This window comes from Malus sylvestris, chromosome 15 (genome assembly GCF_916048215.2).
Source record: "Malus sylvestris chromosome 15, drMalSylv7.2, whole genome shotgun sequence".
Classification (NCBI taxonomy): domain Eukaryota; kingdom Viridiplantae; phylum Streptophyta; class Magnoliopsida; order Rosales; family Rosaceae; genus Malus; species Malus sylvestris.
In genome coordinates this window covers 10,745,004-10,751,911 of record NC_062274.1, presented here as the reverse complement: position 1 = coordinate 10,751,911, position 6,908 = coordinate 10,745,004, and the positions used below count along the sequence as shown (strand labels likewise).

The 6,908-nt window shown below is 35.0% G+C and overlaps 1 pseudogene; it reads right to left on the bottom strand.

Annotated features, from left to right (window-relative positions):
• Nucleotides 1–607: 607 nt before the first annotated feature.
• LOC126602319 (60S ribosomal protein L2, mitochondrial-like) lies at nt 608–2,626 on the bottom strand (annotated as a pseudogene).
• Between the last annotated feature and the right edge of the window lie 4,282 nt (nt 2,627–6,908).

The window sequence follows — 6,908 nt, the reverse complement described above, 5'->3', positions numbered from 1 at the left end:
TACATGGGATGCCCACTACAATAATTTATGCTACCACTTCATCCCAACAAGAATACCCATCCACTGAAATCCCAATTTTCTTCTCTAACAAAACCAAGGATTAAGGAAGATCATGTCACTCAAACCTTATTGGATCAGGCAAGATCAATTCAATTTCTCTATGTTACAGAAGAGGCCCTCAAACAAGGTAAACTTTTGCCGTGGGTGATGAAATAAGGTGAATTTTCATTCTAATTAATCAAGTGTGTGTTTCTCATCAAGACAGCCCTAGCTCTACAAACCTATCGCCTATCAAACAATTCTAAAAGGCCAATGAATTCTGAAATGTTACATATCTTGATGCGTACATGGCATGCCTATCATTTCTCAAAGCATGGGCGATGAGCCTATGTTAGAAACAAAACCAAACTAAACATCTGCGATACTTACAAAAACAAACATCGGGGATGAAACTTCAAATATCATTGTCTATCACCAAGTCAACTTAATACCTTGGTAAACTTTAACAAATGCAACCTGGAATTGATTCAGGTAATCAACATCAAACACACTCGATACCAAATCGTTAAGATAAGGTAAAATGCATTTATCCAAAAGATAGTCACAGTTAAAGCAACTAAGCTATTTACACAGCTTAGTCCAGAAAACCAACATTTTCAGTAATTTGGCAAGGGAATAAGGTATGCAAACCTTGAATATCTTCTTATGAGTTAAACATCTACGTGCGACTTTTATTGCCATCTTAACTCATCACAAAGCTAACTTCCACACTAGTGTCAACATAAAGTGAATGATAAAGCATTACTTTCTACGCTTGTTGGACAGGTCTTGTACCCACCCTTGGTAGGCTTTCCCCAAGGTGTTTGAGAAGCTTTCCCATGAGACCCACTACTCTTGCTCTTACCCTCAACTCCACCATGAGGATGATCAACTAGATTCATTGCCACTCCTCGAATCGTTGGTCTGATACCTCGCCACCGGTTTTGCCCAGCCTTATAGAGTTTCTTGGGCTTATTTCCATCACTTGGGACTGTACCAATCGTAGCCCGACGCTTAGCATCAATCCATTTTTCAACACCTGAAGGCAATCTTACTAAACACCTTGAAGCAGTGGGTTCTTTCAAAAATCTTTGCAAAAGTGCCTAGTGTTCGAACTAACTTGCCACCTTGGCATGGGTTAATTTCGATGCTATGTATTTTGGCTTGAATGTGCATATCAGCAAGAGGCATGCACCTTCCGTATTGTGAATTGATATCATAGTGAAACAACTGATTACTTGAACCAGCTACATCTGTAGAAAGTATAACAATACAAGTAAAGTTTGTTTGCGGCAACTAGATCAATGCAATTAAAAGGAAAGGCTTTTCCTAGTTTTTCAGATGGCTCACGGAAAGCAAAACCGCAAAATGGACACAACCATGATCAGGATCATTGCTAAAAATAATATGGGTGCAAACTGCAAAGGTAGTTTACAGTGCAGAAGAAAGAGACGACGCTAAAGAGAATGAAATGAAATAGCACAATATCAACATCGAGAAGACGATTGTTCATTTATGGATACAACGGTTATTTATTGATCATTGTTTTGTTTAAGACAAACAGAACAAATGTATTGTTTCTCAAGTAGAAACATCCCACATTCCACAAACTATGGCAAAAACATCCCTCGAAATACAACTATTCATTCATCGAACTCTAGCCGCCTACTGCCTACTGGCTCTGCCATAACTTTCTGCTTAACCCTATATAGCATTGACCTTGTAGTTGTCAGGGTATTTCTCCTAATTTTTTCAACTAAAAAGCTTTCCTATAGAAATTATGCAGACAATAACTTCACTCAAGAATTCACTTCAAATTTGCATAACCAATAATTGAAATCCTAATATTGTTTCCCTCTTTAATTTCTTAGAAACCAAACAGCAATATGGCTTAAACCTCCAACCCAATGAACTTAACATGCAAGCTTAAACATCTTTACCAGCTCCAATCAGCTAATTTAACAACAATTTGGCTTAAACATCCCACGCTTAACATGCAAGCTTAAACATTTTTACAACTCCAATCAGCTAATTTAAATTAATCTGAAATGTGGAATAGGAAATGCGGAAATAGCATGAAAGGAAATACCGGTGGACAGAGTGTGAGCGGGGGCGGTGACGTTGATGACGTTGGAGTGTCATAGGAGCCTACTCAATAGGGAAGACGAAGCTACTCCAGCTCTCCACACCGCCATTCAATCTACCTCTAGGGTTTCCTCCTCGTTTCTTGTTTGTTCACGCTGCCGAATTCAATCGGTGCTCGGTTCCTACCCAACTAAGAGGAGAGTGAGTTCAAAGCCTCGTTCAGCAGTTCGGTTGAATACGATAAATGGTAGTATTGACTAAATTAGTCGGACGTTTGACAATTGAACCAGATTAATTTCTATATTGGATAATACATTGGATTATAATAATTTTTTAAAAATATTTCACAGAATAATTGTTGTTAAAATGAAAAAAAAAAAGAGAAAAACAAAGAAAAACAGAGAAAAAAAATGAATTAAACATCATTATAGAAAAAAATTTAAAAATAAAAAATAAAAAGGGGATTAAACATCACCATCTTCCCCACGGAAGAATCTTTGAAACCCAAGCAACCATTACACCAACAACAAAAATAAAAAAAACCCCAGCCATTACACCAACAGAAAAAAAAAAAAAAAAAAAAAAGAGTTTTAACGAAAAACTCCTTTCACTTTTAATGAAAAACCATATTTTTATCTTTATCTGCTATTATTTACTACATCTTTATTTGTAATTTATCATTAAAACTAAAGTTAGTTTGGACTTTTTGTTAGTTGCCTTAAAAAAAACCCAACCAACTTTTGATATCGTTGCCACCTTCAATTTCTTTCAAATTCAGAAACCAATTAAAACCTCCAAATTTGCAGAAGCAACCTCCAAATTACAGAATCGATGGTCACTCGCGCACCCAGCAAACTGCAATTTCGTGCTTTACAGGGAAATCGGTGTTACTCTCTCTCTCTCTCTCTCTCTCACACACACACAGCTTCTAATCCATTAAAACTAAAAACCCAGATGAGATTTCTCCCATTCTGATTTGATCTGCCACTATAGGTGTATGAACAAGAATGGCGTGACGTGGTTTCGATTCGGCACCTCTGGTTTTGTGTTTGTATCTACTTGATGTTGATTGGCAGTGATGAGGGAGAAATAGAGGGATTTGGATTGTCTGTCCTCCCCATTTTATGCCCTTCCCATGCCCTTCTATATTCTGTGGTCACGGTTAAGCCACGTCAACATTTTATATTTATTTTTTTATAAAAATAATAAGATAAAAAGTAAAGGGAATATAAAATATTGACGTGGCTTAACCGTCACCACAAAAATAGGAAGGCATGTGGAGGGTATGGGATGGGGACGGCAAACAATCCAAGTCCGAAAGAGAGAGAGAGAGCAGTAATTCCTTGATTGAGGAGTTTGCGATGCGCATGAGCGAACGTTGGCGTGAACCCGACTAATTATACAAACGATTTGGGGAGGATAAGTAGCCGGGTGTAAGGTGTATTAAATTAGCAGAGCCAGACTAATTATCAGGTGGCTATTTAATCCAAACAGACACCAAACACCGTACTTCGTATTATCAGTACTATCCGGTGCCTTATACGGTGTGCCAAACATGACCTAAAGGTTTAGGTTACGATTTGGGCCTAGCCCAAAATAAGCTAGTTACAATATCATCAGAACTTTTATACTAAGTGGTGGGAGCCCAAAACAAGCCACTTATAATAGACTAGCAATTATGGAGTTTAAAGTCACATATGTCAATAAACAAACCTAAGACCTCTCATTTGCAAGTGAAGGAAAATACACTAAACCATAGTATTAAGTGGAAGGAACCGCTGTTTTAAGTTCATAATAATAAAATTGTATTTGTTTGTAGTCAATTTTCTTCAGTTTATTCATAAGTTTGTTATTCTCTGTATATTAATCAATTTAATTTTCAACTAGACCTAAACCTGAAGACATGTCAAGTGTAACTGAAAGAAGCACCATACTTTCTTCATTACAAATTCGTTGAGTATACAAGGACTAAACATATTAAGTTGTTAAACTATCGTATAAGCATCATGAAAATAAAACAGGAACACTCTCATTGATCTTGCAATCATCAATAAAGAATCATTGCTATGTATCACTTCTAGCCATTGGCGGAGGGAGTAAAGGACCAAGGATTGCCTGGGCCTATCCTGGCTTTCCAAAACAAATATATATATTAGGGAATTATGCATCTTTCTATTGCTAGCTTTCCAAAACAAATATATATTAGGGAATTATGCATCTTTCTATTGCTTCAAGTCCTGCTTTCCAAGTTTCAAGCATAACCCCATCTCCCAATTAGTTTTAATATTTTATCTAGCTATCTCCTTAACACAAATTAATAGCATTTAAAATCAAAGCAATATTTCGCCTTTCTTTGAATAGAAAACATTCAATTTTAATTATGAAAATTAAAAAAAAAAATCCCCTTTTCTTTTTGAACTCTCATACATTTTATAATCCTAAATTGGAAATCTATTCAACAAATAAGTTTTCAATTTCTTTGTTTCTCTATTGTTTCTTCTCTATTCTACATATTACATGAGAGTTATTGTTCGTAAAGTTTTAATTTATCTCATTGAATTTAATAGTATAGGCAGCAGGTTATAATAAAACGATTTTAAAATATAAAAACTCATCAAGGATAATTATAATTTTTGTGTGTATGTAATATTATATGTGCATATGTTGATTTGAACATTTGATTTTGATATATATATTAGCCTTGTAAATACCATCCGCTTAAAAAAAAAAAAAAAAAAACCTTTATGAGAGGCCCCTCCTCACCAAAAATTCTAGCTCCGCCAATGCTTCTAGCATATCTTGAACTTCCTCCTATAGTTCTTAGCCCAAAAACAAACAATACAAGACCCCATTACCACCTCAACAATGAAAAACAAATGTGGCTCAAGTATTCAAGTTTGTGAATTAAGTCATGGTTGATACAAAGGTCTGTCCTTAGTAAGGCAAGAGAGCAATCACAACTACAAACACTCTTGTCGCTTGAGCAAAAAAACGTCCACAAAGAAAAAAGAGAAATAGGGGATTAATATTGCCTTTTAAAAGTGAAACGACCAGGTCACTTCTTTCTCTTTCCCCCGTATTTCCCATATTTTTTTTGTCTTCTACTACCATAACAGATGCAGTAGGCTTGGCTATCAAATACTTACATGAGTTGCTGCCACTATAAAGATAAGTAGATCAGACGTGCAAGACTCGGATCCTTGGAGGGAAAATATAATTGGTTCAGCAAAGTCGCTTTTAGTGAGAGTTGAAAAGTCATCTTATATTTAAGGGATGAAAAATTTAAAAAGGGGTGTGATATTCACACACACTTTTTTACTTCTCACACACCCTTCTAATTTTCAGCCATCGGATCGGATGAAATGAAGAAGATCAACGGACATATATTAACAAATGGTGTGTGAGAAGTAAAAAGTCGTGTGTGGATAGCACATCCCTTTAAAAATCTGACATTGAAAAAAATATGGGCTATTTATAAATTTTCACAACTTATGAGGATAATGCCTAAAATAAAAGCTGAGAATAAATTTTTTTGGTGACTTACAATTAGAGAGTAAATTAGTCGAAGCTTCTTTTTGTTATAAATTATTCTCCTTTCTTATAAGGTAGTTAAAAAAATATTTCATCGCAGCTTTCTGCCTTTGGCTTTGGAATTGGCGACAATCCTTTTTGGTCTCTTCTTTCTCTTTCCCCTCCATGTTTCTCATATTTTTCTTTGTGATCGTTCTTTAGCTCCAACAACAAGAGTGTATATAGTTGTGGTTATTCTCTTGTCTTAATAAGGAGAGACCTTTGTAGCATCTATGACCTAATGTGCAAACTTGAATCTTTGAGCAGCATTTGTTGTTCATTGTTGAGGTGATGAGTTTTTTGTATTGTTTGTTGTTTTGTGCCCATAGCTAAGAATTGTAGGAGGAAGCTCAATTTATGTTGGAAGTGACTTATAGTAATACGTTCTTTATAGATAGTTGCAAGATCAATAGAGAAGTGCTACCGTCCCTTATGATGCTTATATGATAGTCTAACAGCTTAACATGTTTAGTCTTTGTATTCTCGTTGAATTTGTAATGGAGAAAGTATGGTGCTTTTCCTAGTTACGCTTGACATTTCTTCGGATTTAGGTTTAGTTGAAAATGAAGTTGACAAATGTACAGGAAATAACAAACTAATGAATGAATCAGAAAATATAACTTTATTATTAATTTAAAACATAGATTACCATAACAACTACAAAACCCGAAAGAATTACATTGTGACTGACTTATTCTTAACTGAATTACATTACATGCTATCTATAGAGAACTAATCATTAATCCCTAGTAAACAAGAAAACAAAACCCTAATTATGTTTAGTTATTTTCTTTTAATTTTTTAATTTTTAAAATTTTTGTTGTCAAATAAATTTTTTTAATAAAAAAACTCACTCATTTGGATAGGAATGAGGATTATTTTCGGCTCTTTTTTGTGAGAATCTCGGAAATCCTCTAATTATGTCCGTTTAGTGGAGACAATTTTCGTCAGTACTGTTTATATTCAATTTTAAATAAAAAAAATTTACAATAATTTTTAATTGTACGATATACAATAAACGGATGTGATTTGAAGAGATTATCCGGTGAGAATTCTTTGGATAGGACCATAATACCAGGTCCCACGTCAATACCTGCCAGGCCAAGATTTAGAGTGGGACCAACGAAGATACTGAAGGAGTGTAGCGAAGCTGACCCGACCAACCCCAAAGGGTGTTATCGTCAATCGAATTTAGCTCGATATAAAATTCACAG